This window comes from Malaclemys terrapin, chromosome 16, assembly GCF_027887155.1.
Source record: "Malaclemys terrapin pileata isolate rMalTer1 chromosome 16, rMalTer1.hap1, whole genome shotgun sequence".
NCBI classification, from domain to species: Eukaryota; Metazoa; Chordata; order Testudines; family Emydidae; genus Malaclemys; species Malaclemys terrapin.
The window spans coordinates 32,982,834-32,997,060 of NC_071520.1; the positions used below are offsets into that span (position 1 = coordinate 32,982,834).

Genomic DNA, 14,227 nt, shown 5'->3' on the forward strand with positions numbered 1-14,227 from the left:
GTTGGGAAGACAGAGCTACTAAATAGAAAGTAAGTTTTCTGGGGTCATTCAGTGTTGTCTTGACATGTGGATCAGTGTGCATGTGACCACTGTAGCATCAGAAAGGGTGAACGAGACAGAAAAAAGGAGGAAGAGGACGGTGATTCACGCCCTTTTACAAAATTCTCACAAATTATACTTTTTCCTTCCTTTTCTGTTAAATTTAGCCCACCTGCCTTTAGCTCCTGTTGTCTCTTGATGCTGGCACACATGACCCTGCTCCCTTTCTGATAAAGGTTGATTGTTCTGTACTGGGGTGTATCATGACTATCATTAGGTTACCAGGGGTATGTATTTTAGCGGCAGACTCACTTCAAAAGACTGAAAATCACTTCAGAAAATACTTTGTTTAGTCAAGCAGAAAAAGCTCTTTTCTCAGAGGTCTAATCCAGCCTGAAAAACCAAGGATGGGGCTTTGAAAAATGAGGATATGCTTATCTGGAAAATTCCCCATCTGACAGGAGGGAAGGCTGAGAAAAAAACTGCCCGCTTAACACTAATTAGGGAGTTGTAGTGTCATTGAGTTCAAAGAGATGCAGAGTGCCCTGAACTGGAGATAAGGAAAGTGTTTGCAGCATTTATCACTAGCAAATGGATTGGTGGGCTGGGAAGGACAAGGGAAGGAAGCAGTCACACAAGCAGGATTATCTCAGGGCTGCAGGTGCCTGTAGCTAATTACAAATTATTCAGTTGTACTGTGAAATGATCAAATAGGTTAATACAGGACTAGGATTAATCTTGTTGTGATAGAAAATCCCCTTTCAGCCACTAAAGCCTTAGCTAGAACTTGGAATGGACTGGTGCACAGCCACCTCACCCGTGCCTGGTCCAGGGCACGAGACACAGAGTTCCATGCTTCTCCCCCACAGTCTCAGGTCAGGCTTTGTTCCTCAGGGATATCACTTGGGTATAGTGCCTTGAGTTTTAATCATTCAAATGCAAATACATTCCCTTTGGATATCAAATAATTTTAAATACAGTTTGCATAGTAGCAAAGCTTATGCTCAAATAAATTTGTTAGTCTCTAAGGTGCCACAAGTACTCCTCTTCTTTTTAAATACAGTTTGATTAGCAAACAGGCCCTGTGAGTGGGAAGAAAAAGCAAATATTTTTTCTCTATAAAATATATAGATCTGTAAACCAAAAATATTATTTTAATATACTGAGTTAGCAGCTAGTGCAAAAAGGGGCTGGAGACCACCCAGAAATCCTGCTGCACCATTTTGCATGCAACAGGCATACTGTAGAGATGTTACCCTCAGTATGCAGTGATGAACATCATCCTAGCATTTCCAAGCTACAGGATGCAAAATCATGTTGCTAGAGAGAAAACCTGGGGATCATGGTGGCACCTAAAGAGGTTCTGGATGAAAATACACAAGATCAGCTTGACAAGCCAGAATCCTGACCAAGAAAAGAGGGACACTTGAGACAATTATTAGAGAGCACATGACGGGGGCCGGGGAAGAGAGAAATTATTTCTTGTGCAATGTATCTCAGTTCATTCTCAGGACTTGTCTGTCTAGCAGCATCCCCATTAAATATTTTTGGTACATTATGGGAACATACAGGAAGAGACTAAGGGCACATCTGCATGAATGGTTAGCGCATGGAAAACTGGGCTGTACATCTAGAGTACTCTAACTTGCCACACACTAATTGGCTGTATGGACCCTTAACACTCCCTAAAAGTTCCAAAGTGTGTTATGACCTACTGTTGTTTCATTTTTTTGTGAGACTGGATCCACATTATGCTAGACACTGTGCATATATATACTGAGACCCCGTCCCCAGAAAGTTTACAGTCTAAGTAGACAAAATAAAAAAAGGATGAGAGAAAGGGAGTATTATTGTACCCATTCTATTGAGTGGGAAACTGAGACACAGAGAGGGGAAGTGGCTTGGTCAAATAGGGAGTTTGTAATGGAGCTGGTAATCTCTTTAGTGCCAGACCAATGCCTTAAACCAAGACTACTATTTCTTAATTAATGTGCACAATATAATTTACAATGTCCGTGGATTCTCAGCCCAATCCAGGTGAAGACCTCAGATGTGTGTTTTGGATTCACAAATTGGCAAGGAAAACATTGGTGATCTCTCAACATTTTAAGTGCTTTTGACAATAATATATAGAGGCTGTACAAGGATTATAGAAAACAGAACTGTCTAGTCTCTTTCCCATTCTCCTCATAATTAATCCTGGGTTTCTTCCTCTGCACATGCCCTGCTCTCATTCTGTAAGACTATTCCTGATTTCCTATGAGCTTACCGTCAAGAGACTTGGGCCTAATGATGAGAAGGCTCTGCCACAGTATTCTTGCCGGCAAGTTAAAGAGGTATGGGCTGGATGAATGGACTATAAGATGGATAGAAAGCTGGCTAGATCGTCAGGCTCAATGGGTATTGATCCATGGCTCCATGTCTAGTTGGCAGCCGGTTTCAAGCGGCGTGCCCCAAGGGTAGGTCCTGGGGCCGGTTTTGTTCAATATCTTCATTAATGATCTGGAGGATGGTGTGGACTGCACTCGCAGCAAGTTTGCAGATGACACTAAACTGGGAGGAGTGGTAGATATGCTGGAGGGTAGGGATAGGATACAGAGGGACCTAGACAAATTAGAGGATTGGGCAAACACTTTCCTGGTCTTTTGGATGGAATGTCTAGTCATTGGCAAGGAAGGAGCTCCTTTGTAAAGCACACACTGTAGATAGAGAACTTAACTGGGACTCTGAGAAGAATCACAGCTCTCTGCAGCATGAGAAATTAGTGAAGCACTTTCAGTGCTAAAACTTTAGTTGTTCAGGGGTGTGAAGTGGCCTTCAAGTGGCCACTCTTGTCACTGTTTTGAACACCTGTAGGAATGCAGAAATGCCCTTTCAAAGCTCCATTTCTGACAGCCGGCATGCAAGCCGTTACTGTGGAATGCTGTGTGAGAGAGAGAGAGAGGCGGGGGGGAGTGGGAGGTCTACTGCTGTCTGAACTTACAAGACCGCATGCTGACATGCTCTCAGCACCCCAAAAACCCACTCTCCCTCCCCCCACATACACACAACACTCCCTGTCACAATCCACCCCACCCTACTCCATTTGAAAAGCACGTTGCAGTCACTTGCATGCTGGGATAGCTGCCCATAATGCACTGCTCCCAATGCTGCTGCAAGTGCTGCAAATGTGGCCATGCCAGTGTGCAAGCAGCTGTCAGTGTGGACAGACTGCAGCGCTTTCCCTACTGCACTCTCCGAAGGCGGGTTTAACTCACAGCGCTCTACATCTGCAAGTGTAGCCATGCCCTCAGAGGTTTTTAAGGTCAGGCTTGACAAAGCCCTGGCTGGGATGATTTAGTGGGGATTGGTCCTGCTTTAAGAAGAGGGTTGGACTAGATGACCTCCTGAGGTCCCTTCCAACCCATCTATTCTATGATTCTATGATTCCAGCACCCTCAACTTTGTATGTTAGCTCTGTCAGCCAAATGTGGACCCAGAAAAAAGTTGCACTCTCTGAGAAGCATGGGCCTAACCATTATGAGGCGTGGTAGGTCTATAACAGTGGTTCTCAAACTTCATTACACTGTGACCCCTTTCTGACAACAAAAATTACTGTGTGTCCCCAAGGGGAAACTGAAGCCTGAACCAGCCTGAACCCCACCACTCAGGGCTGACACCCCAGGCCCCAGCAAGTCTAATGCCAGTCCTGGCGACCCAATTAAAACAGGGTCATACCCACTTTGGGGTCCCGACCCACAGTTTGAGAACGATTGGTCTATAGCATTAATGCGTGGCTCTGCTTGGCCTATCAGTGCCTATCATCCTTAGAGCTAAGATGAAAGTGTAGTGTCTGTTCTTATCAGTTTAATATCTGATATGTTCTCGATGTGAGAACTTTATATTAAAATAGAAAAGGAAAATCCAATAGGTCAGGACTACCTTTGCAAATATGGAAAACTGTCAATGCAACAGAAGTGGCAAAATACAGGGAGCAGGGGATAAATTTTTATACAAGGCAAATAAAATAGTGTGCTGAAATCTCACTCATGATGCTGCTAAAGCCATTACGCTTCAGCAACTGGATGTGAGAGAGCAGTCTAACATGATGAGGTGAAAAGAAACCTGTGGAAAGGGAGTGATACACAATCTGCTTACAGTGAAGGCTGCAATGTTACCTCTTGACTGTAAGTCACATTTCAACACGTCCCTTACCAGAAAGCAAGTTCAGATAGATACATACTGCCTGCTGAGCTACTCAGTGCAAGTGTAAGGAGAGTTGGGGTTGTTGTGGCTGGTTCCCAGCAAGGTCCTCAGTTTCAAGAGATCTATCTCCATCTTCCACTCCTATTTTTTCTCCTTTAAAAAGCACTGAATCTCATGATGAAATGTTATTCATTTAATGTCCACTAGGTAAAAAACAGGCATCTATCATGTGGTTATTACATTCCACCCTTTGGTATCCTGAAAGGGAGAACTTCCCCAACCCCTTTATCACCAAGGAAGAAAAGGGTGCAGAGCCCCTCCCATCCTTCTGTAGTACGGTGCGGCTCCCACCAGCCAGCTGCCATCTCAGTTGCGAATGAAACTTCATTCTGAATATCACACTCTCCATATTTACAGAATCCCAGAGAGTAGTAAGGCAAGGATAAAGAGGGGGCAAACTCCATTCTTTACACATAAAATGGCAGATTAGAGTGAAAATGCAAACTAACCATGAAGCCTTGTCAATGTGCAGATTCTCCAGCCATACAGATATGGATGATGCCTCATTACCACCATCATATGAACCTCCCCTTTGGTAACCCCAGAAGAAGAGTTCTGTGTTTACAAGTTCATCCCTCTCAGGACTTCTGGAGAGGAGCTTTCATACTGGGAAAACTGTCAAATATTCCAGACTTTAAATCAAAATCCCTTCCCTCCTCTCCCGGGTTTCAGGCATTTACTTGCCACACATGCTAATTACTGAAACCTGAGCTTCACTCCAGCTTCTCCTTCTATGGGATCTTGCAGTGACTATGGCATTCTGCATGCATAACATACTAATGCCACAAGCAGCATAAACTCCATCAGAGGAGGAAAGTCTGAGCTATCAGCCCAGAGCCCTGATCCCAACATAAGTATCATTGCTAGGGCCAACAGGGAGGTTTGACGCAGACCAATATGTCTGCGCCGATGTGTCCCCTTATTTCCAGGGCACTCTTTTGCTTTTAGGCATCTTTGTGAACAGAAAACACTTAATAAAACAAATTCTGGATCTCTAGGAACCTTCCTAAAGGTTTAGCTTCCCCCCACTTAAATCACAAAAGCAGGCCCATTAGGTCTTATTGGGCTCCCTTCCCTACAGTCAGTTTTAGTGCTTCCTTCAGGCTAGTTTTAAATTTTTTACAGGAAGAAATTTAACTGACAGATTTGTCATTACTTTATTATTATTTAATTATTAGAAGTACTATGGTAGTACCTACTGCCCATATCCAAAGTGGGGACCCCACTGGACTATGAGCTATACATACAAATAGTAAGAAGCAGTCATTGCCACAAAAAGCTTTCAGTCTAAGTGAATAAGAGAGAAAACATGGGAGAAATAAGTATTACACCCAATTCACAGATGGGGAACTGAGGCACAGAAAGAATGAGTGATTTGTCAAGAATGTGCAAGTACTTCAGACAAAGAGCAGTTTAAAAAACACTACATCCAGGATGTACCAGTGAGCCACACTCTGCAGGAGAGAGAAAATTTACAGGACTCAGCTGAGTGGTCAGCTAAGCACTCAGCCCACAGAGAAGGGAATCTCACACTGAATGCAAAGGGCCCCCCAAAGGGCCTTCATTTGCAGACTCCAAAGGGAGTGCCATCCAGTCCTCTGTGGCCATGGAGTAGGAATATAGATATGGGGGTGGGGGAGAGGAGGGAACTACTCTGGACAAAATAAGAAACAGCCAAAGTCCTAGCAGGGACAAGTAGCACAGACCTGGGGAAGAGAGGTGGCAAAATCAAATAAAAATTAAAATAAAATACATACAAATAAAATAAAGGGGCATAGCTCCTTTTTAGCTAGCAACAGCACTGCTGGGTATATACTTAGAACAGGCATTGTGAGGATTACAGATAAGGCAGCTTAAGGATGGAGGTTTGGGTTGTAAATCAGAATGTCCTGGCTGGTGACTGTTTGCATCCAGAGCGTTACATTATTTAAATATAATGTTGTGCCTGTGAATTATTTATGTAATAGTCTCACAGCAACATGTTCATTCCTGTGGTTCACTGGGAAGAAAATGTATTTTAACTTTTGTTTTCATTTGAGGCCTTAAATAACTGTGTCTTACCAGGGAAGGTGATTGTTTTGTAGATTTAAATTATGACCCTGATATTAGTTTAAGAAGTTTCAGCTATTTCATTGACCTTTTATGATTCTGAAAAGAAAATATATTGTTCAGGAACCTGCCTCTGATTGTGACCGTCCCCTCCCATTCCACAGCAAGCTCTTTTACTGCTGCTATGGAGACAAGTTTAATCTAATCAAGATGTGGGTCTAAAGCAATCTCTTTGGAAAAGATTTCCAAACACGAATCCCCTTGGGGTTTCTGATCTCACTTGGGCAGAAGTCGCCAAATTCTCCTTTTGGTGATTTCTATCACCCTCTGCTGCTCCAGAAGACCAGAGGAGCTGGCAGGCAAACCCTTACCTGCTGCCCAGTTGTCAGAGGGTATCCCTTCACCTAGCCCAGTAATGCCAACTTCAAGAGATCAAAAAATCATGAGATTGTCCCAGCAATCATGATTTTTTAAAACAGATTATATTGTGTTTTTAGGTCAGTGTCTTGATTTTTTTTAGCTCCCTCAGCCCATCCCCAGATGTCTGCATGTGACAATTGTGTTGCCCACTTCCCACATATACTAGATAAGGGGATTTTGACCCTGGTGTAGGAGCTCTCACTCCCACATCAGTCCGTCGCCTTTCCAGTAATTAATCTTGTCCCCCAGACCCCCATCAGTTCTGTCCCCATCTAACCCCTCTCAATTCAGCCCCCCCAGTTACCATCACCACCCCACCAGTTCAGTCCCCTGTCCTACCGCCCTCAGTTCACCCTCCCAGCACCAAGCCATCTGCTCAGAACCCATCAATACAGCCCTCCTATCCCATCAACCCTCACCCGCTTCACTTCAGCCCCCCAGCCTCACTCCTGCTCCTTAGGGTTCTTCACCCTCCCCAGGCCTCGGGGAGCTGCAGTGGGGGAGCCCTCTCTCACTTCCTAGGCTGGCAGGGGAGCAGCCGCCTGGGACTGACAGCTGGAGCCCCATCCACGCCTGGGGCGGCTGACAGGATTTCTAAGCAAAATTAAACCTCACTTTTAGAGCTCTAAAATGTCAGGATTTTTTTTTTTCCAGTTGATTCAGTTGCTTATTTGAGGTTTGGCCCTTACTCCCTTCCAGGGCCGGCTTTAGGCCAATTCCACCAATTCCCCCGAATCGGGCCCCGCGGCTAAGAGGGCCCCGCACCCAGTGGCAGGTCTGCTGGGGTGGGGGCAAGTGGCCGAGAATCCCTTCTCTGGCTAGAGGCTCCTTTTTAATCTTTACTCAGCCGCCGGCACTCCGAGTCTTCAGCGGCACTTCAGCGGCGGGTCCTTCACTCGCTCCGGGTCTTCGGCAACACTTCGGCAGCAGGTCCTTCAGTGCCGCCGAAGACCCGGAGCGAGTGAAGGACCCACCGCCGAAGACTAGGAGTGCCACCCGGTGAGTACAAGCCCCGCGTGTTTTTTTATGTGTTTTTTTTTTTTTTTTTTAGTCATCCCTGCTGGAGCCCCGTCGAAACTGTTCGAATCGGGCCCCGCACTTCCTAAAGCCGGCCCTGCTCCCTTCTTTATATCTCAGATGAAGTTTCTCTTCCCTGCTGGGGTTTAGCCAGGCTGCCTCTCTCTCTCTTCCCCCCCCACCCCCCTTAGCTTGATAGCTTTGTTCATCTATGTACATGAATTCTCATTGTCTTTCAAAATACTTTGAAAGTAACTGCCTCCTGGAGAAATCACATTCCTTTATTTAGGGTGGGGTAACTCCTGTTTGGCTGGAAACCCATTTCAGGAATATGCTGCTGCTGAGAAAAAAAACTCAGAGTTCTATCGCGAGATCATGAATGAGAGTTGGCATGTCTGTCTACCCTGTGAGCACTGCTACCTCGCCTGTTCTTGTGGTCTCAGAGCCACGGATACACACAAGCTGCTCCCCTTTCACCATGTGTGCTTTTAATCTTCAGTTTCTAAGCATGACAGAAGGAACCCTAGATATACAACCATAGGTAAACTTCCACACACCTTTCTCTCCTCTTCCTGGCTCACTCATTGAGCCCCCCTTTTTACTTCTCAGTTCCTCCCAAATATATCCTCCTAATTACTGAATCAATTACTTCATTAGACAATTGCCACCCAAATGTCAGTAATCCCCAGTGGAAACTGGTTAATTAACTCCAGTTAAGCCCACCATTTTCCCAAGGCTGCAGCAATCTCAGTGACCAGGGTGCTACATCTAGCACCCTCAAACCAACCCACCCATTGGGCAGCTGGCACCTCCCCAGCTTTGAAATGAGAATTGAGAGAAGATCCAGGCAGATCACCAAGTGATCCTGCCAGCTGTACACAGGACAGGCAAACCCAGCATCTTGCAGGAGAAGAGTTGAGCCAGCCTTCTCCTCTCTCTGTCTGATTTTCCCAGGTCCCAAAAAGACACTCCTCTCCTCAGCCTGATAGGCCATCTCGCTTGGTGAGACCCTGCCCTATGCTGCAACAGTTGCCGGGTAAGGTATGGCTGCCAATGCTACAACTACTGTATTATTATTTATTAGTGGTAGTGCCCACTGCATGACCAGCCCTTTCCAAACATTCAAGGAGGATGGGCCCTTCTCCAAGGAGCTAACAATCTAAAGATAGACAGACAAGAGTCAGAGATTAGAGGAAAGGGAACAATAATAAATAAAGCATACTGCAAAGCAGCAGGCAATTGCAACAGTCTGTTTTGGGATGGCCCTGGCCTGTGTCATTCTCTAAGGCCAATAACTGAAGCAGATTTAGTTCAAGTCATTGCTATAACTCCAACCAAGGACACAATATCACCAAAATAAAACTCATGATTGAAATACATGACTCTGCTTAAACAGGGAGAAACCCCAGGAAGTCCAGACTTGTGCCTCATTCCCAATCAGCTGTTCTCCTTCCGGATCATCTCACTCAGTCTGATATTTCCCCCCAGAAAAGAAGCCAGTGGGAACGTCTGTCACAATTCAGTTTAGTAAAAACAGCTGGTTATGCCACGCACTCTTGGTCTGTTTTCTCACCTCGTGTGAATATTTATTAGGATGCTATGACACTTGTAATCAGTTGAGGCTCTTCTTCCCCCATATTTCCAGGGTGTGCACACTGTTCTACTGCTAGGGAGACAAATGGAGGCTGATCAAGATGTGTGAGAACAAATCCAGTGCAGCCGCATCCAGATTAGAAGCTTCTGGCAACTTCGGCATGTGGCACGCAGTGTTTTGGACAACACTCTAATTCCAGAGCTGTCAAAGGCAGTAAGTGCTTCAACGATTGGAACGGAACTGCTTTAATGCAATGTCAGAATGCTACTGTGAAGCTCAGTTTTCTATCTGATCGTTCCTACCACATAAGTTTAAGTGATTAAGTTAAAAGCCCGAGGAAGAATTAGCTTCAATTCCCATCCCAGTTCTCCTACTCCCTATGCTGTGAGCAATGTGGGAAAGGGAGAGCATCATGTCACTCATAACAGCCTTCTGGACATTAAACACCAACACTGATTGGCTCCAAAAAACTGGCAGCTACGCTGTGGAGCCATCAACAAGGGCTGAAAGCAGAGAACAAATGGGGAGCACTGTCAGGGTCGTGGGGGGGTTTCCCGAAGGAGAACTCTAGAAATAATTAGTTTTTACTATTGTGGCTAAATCAGAAGATAGTTGTGATCATGTCACAGCCTCCACCTAATACTTCAGGAATCATTCCTATCTGCTGCATGCCTATTGTGGGGTGTGATTCCCCCCACCCACATCACATGTCTCTGACTCCACAACAGGTGCTTTTGTTCATTCATTCGGAAGCTTCTGGTTCTCCCCTCCTCCCTGCTCTCTTTCTGGTTGCCAAGCAACCCCGGCCATACAACAAGACTTGTGCTTTAACCATCAAGGGCTAGAACCATTGCCATTTCTTTAAAAATTTATATTTAAGAATGAAAACAACAGATGTCACCAAAAACAGAAAAGCATACTTTCTTTCAGCCCATGGATCATTTTGTGGGAATTCTGAAGGCTGCAAACTGTCTGTAAGCAACAGACACCAACTGCAGATGGATACAGCTATCAGACATACAACAACATTCCCTCTAGCCTGCCGGGACACAACTTCTGCTTAGCATCATAAAAATAATGTACTATCCAGTGAATTTACCTGGATAGTTCAGCAAATATATGATCAACCAAAGAGACACAGAAGCAAAATATACTAGCATTCATACACTTATCATATGTGGAATACACACACACCCTGACGTCCATATATAATATTGGAGGGCCATTGGATAAGGCTGTCATTTTCAAAAGAGCCTGTGAAGTTAGATGACCAATACCCATTACATGGAAGTTGGGCATCTAACTCCCACAGGGTCTTAAAAGATCAGAATCTAAATAGAATATCTAGAAACCTTGGTTATACCCAAGACCAACTGAGTAGACTCCCTGGTGGATGCAGAGATGGGAGCAATGGGCAGGAAGAGAGATCTAGTCACGTTATGTCAAGTGTTAGTAGAATTGAAATGTCATTTTAACCTGAATAAAAGTGGAGTTTACAGGTTGATCCATGACATTCAGATTCAGCAGGTCTCTCTTCCCAAAGCTATAGGTCAGACAAAACAGCATGATGATGGAGAGGTTAATGGCTGTACTCTTCAATTATGCTACTTGCTGCTTGTCAATCACAGCACAACCAGCTTGACACCAGCTGCTCTCCCAAGAAATTAATTCCTGTCCTGCACGCCATTCTATCCCCTGCCTTGACATTGCACTGCTAACACATGGTGCTCTCTTCTGCTTCCAAACAGTGTTATGCAAGTGCCAGCCAGTGCTTAATTTGTAATAAAAGGGGTGCCGAGGCTGAAGGAATTTTTTTTTTCCACTTTCACAACTGACACAGCAAGCCCAGAAGTGCCAGGGCTATGAACTGACAAGCCTAGAGGTATCGGAACTCAGCCCTGGCACAAATTAAGCACTGGTGCCTGCTCTCAAATGCTTGTTCCCACCTTGCTAGAGCTCATTTTTCAATGGTTGACATTATAGATTTTAAATATGTTGTTCTGGCCAATGTAATGTGCAAAGTATTTTTAATATATTGTCAGACCTATTTCAAGTAATTGCAGAACATAATGCAATACAACACACCAATGAGAAATACATTATTTTCTCTCATGTGGGTAATTACAGCAGAAAATTGGGGTTTTACTGCACTCTGTGGGCCATATCCCAAGATATTCTGAACGACTGAGATGTCACGGGGAGTTCCAGGTGCTCTACCTCTCAGAATGTAGCCCTATGGGATTATTCAATTACAACAAAATGGAAAAGTGTACAGTGCTCACTTTATAATTATTTTTATTACAAATATTTGCACTGTAAAATGATAAAGAAATAGTATTTTTCAATTCACCTAACACAAGTACAGTAATGCAATCTCTTTATTATGAAAGTTGAATTTACAAATGTTGAATTATGTACAAAAAAACCTGCATTCAAAAATAAAACAATGTAAAACTTGAGCCTACAAATCCACTCAGTCCTAATTCTTGTTCAGCCAAACACTCAGACAAATTTGTTTACATTTGCAGAAGATAATGCTGCCTGCTTCTTGTTTACAATGTCATCTAAAGGTGAGAACAGGTGCTCGCATGGCACTGTTGAAACCGGTGTTGCAAGATATTTACATGCCAGATGTGCTAAAGATTCATATGTCCGTTGATGCTTCAACCACCATTCCAGAATACATGCATCCATGCCGATGACTGGTTCTGCTCGATAACAATCCAAAGCAGACCGACGCATGTTCATTTTCATCTTCTGAGTCAGATGCCACCAGCAGAAGGTTGATTTTCTTTTTTGGTGGTTTGGGTTCTGTAGTTTCCGCATCAGAGTGTTGCTCTTTTAAGACTTCTGAAAGTATGCTCCACACCTCATCTTTCTCAGATGTTGGATGGCATTTCAGATTCTTAACCCTTGGGTCGAGTGGTGTAGCTATCTTTAGAAATGTAGCGTTGCTATCTTCTTTGCATTTTGTCAAATTTGCAGTGAAAGTGTTCTTAAAATGGGTAATCATCCGAAACCGCTATAACATGAAATATATGGTAGAATGTGGGTAAAATAGAGCAGGAGACATACAATTCTCCCCCAAAGAATTCAGTCACAAATGTAATTAACACATTATTTTTTTAACGAGCATCATCAGCACGAAGCATGTCTTCTGGAAGGATGGCTGAAGCATGAAGAGGCATATGAATCTTTAGTGCATCTGGCACGTAAATATCTTCTGATGCCAGCCACAATAGTGCCATGCAAACGCCTGTTCTCACTTTCAGGCAACATTGTAATTAAGAAGTTGGCAGCATTATCTCCTGTAAATGTAAACAAGCTTGTTTCTCTTAGCAATTGGCCGAACAAGAAGTAGGACTAAGTGGACTTGTAGCCTCTAAAGTTTTACATTGCTTTGTTTTTGAGTGCAGTTATGTAAAAAAAAAATACATCTGTAAGTTGCACTTTCATGATAAAGAGATTGCACTACAATACTTGTATGAGGTGAATTGAAAAATACTATTTCTTTTGTTTAACCTGAAATTTAATCTAAAAATTCTCGCTATTGTAGAACACCTATTTTGCCAGAAATGTCTGATTATGTCCAGGTTACAATTGAGACTGCCATAGAAGAAAAGGTTTTCTACTATTAGAAATATACAAAACTAACAAGAATCCCTGGACAAACTATTAAGAACCCAAATTAGGAAGAGTATGCAAATTCTTATACTCTTGGGTAACATTTAATCAGTTCTTATTGAAAATTCATCAAAACAAAAACAAAAAAAAGCAACATATTTAGGATTAAATGTTCTCATATTCCTCTATTCAGCATAGGAAATTTACCAAAGAAGAAAACAGAGAGAGTTACTGAAAACTTAGTTCTGTTTTAACTGAGGTTGAGGTAGCAGTGTTTTCCCCCAGGAAAAATGTTAAATTGGCTGGGGAAAATATATTTTCTTGGACAATGATGAAGTGAATTTTTTACTGGATACCACACTGGCTGGAATTGTGAGGTGGGGGGTGAGAGGGGTTGAGAAGAGGCTGATAGGGATGAAATGAAAATTTCATTCTACCAGACTACTAATTAGTTTAGTCTGATGTCATGGGTTTACAAATGCTTTTCTATAGTCATTACTTCATATAATCCCAATATAATCCATGACATTCTTCCTTTTGAATTTCATACTTCTATGAAACACTCTTTTAAAAACTGGTTTAGATTATATGCACTGGTTAACATGAGGCTTGCTTTGAAAGATGGTGTTTATTTTCTGGATCAACTGTATCTTGGCCTGAGGGGAAGCAGGAGGTACCTTAATTAAGAGTAAGATTTATCTAATGGTTTGTTTCTTCCAACTCACCCCCTCTCCCTCCAACCTTAATTGAGGACTGAAGTGGAAAATCTGAGTGTTATAGATTATTCCCCTCTGAATATTTGTCTATTGACAAATTTATTGTTTAATGAACAATAAAAACATCATCTATAGGAAAACATCAAGGATATTTAAACAGTTCCAGAGCCTGAGAATCCAACAGCCAGCTAAGGAAATCTGTTTAATTCTAACATGAGTGTGTAGCTCAGCCCAGGCGTAATATTAAGTACATTTGATTCTCTCCTTTCTGATTATTATACATTACATTTTTCTTGATTTAGGTAAGATTACATAAAAAAGAAAAGTTATTTTGTGGCAAACTCAAAACACTCAAAAATTAGGAGATCCCAGATTTAAATCCATGTAACCTTGATTCCAATCCCTTGCATCCCTTTTGATACAATCTTTAATGACCCATTATGTGCAACTATAATAATGCCTCTCCACCAATCATGCACCAGCAACAGGGTTTGAACCCTAAACCCTAAGCACAGACCTCTAC

General features: G+C 43.1%; 1 protein-coding gene and 1 pseudogene across 2 annotated transcripts in view; one reads left to right on the forward strand and one right to left on the reverse strand.

Moving 5' to 3' along the window:
* The window catches only part of TTC28 (tetratricopeptide repeat domain 28), a 430,868-nt gene that overhangs the window by 306,113 nt on the left and 110,528 nt on the right, over positions 1-14,227 (reverse strand). The gene's annotated exons all lie outside the window — the stretch shown is intronic.
* LOC128824999 (U2 spliceosomal RNA) lies at positions 3,827-3,947 on the forward strand (annotated as a pseudogene).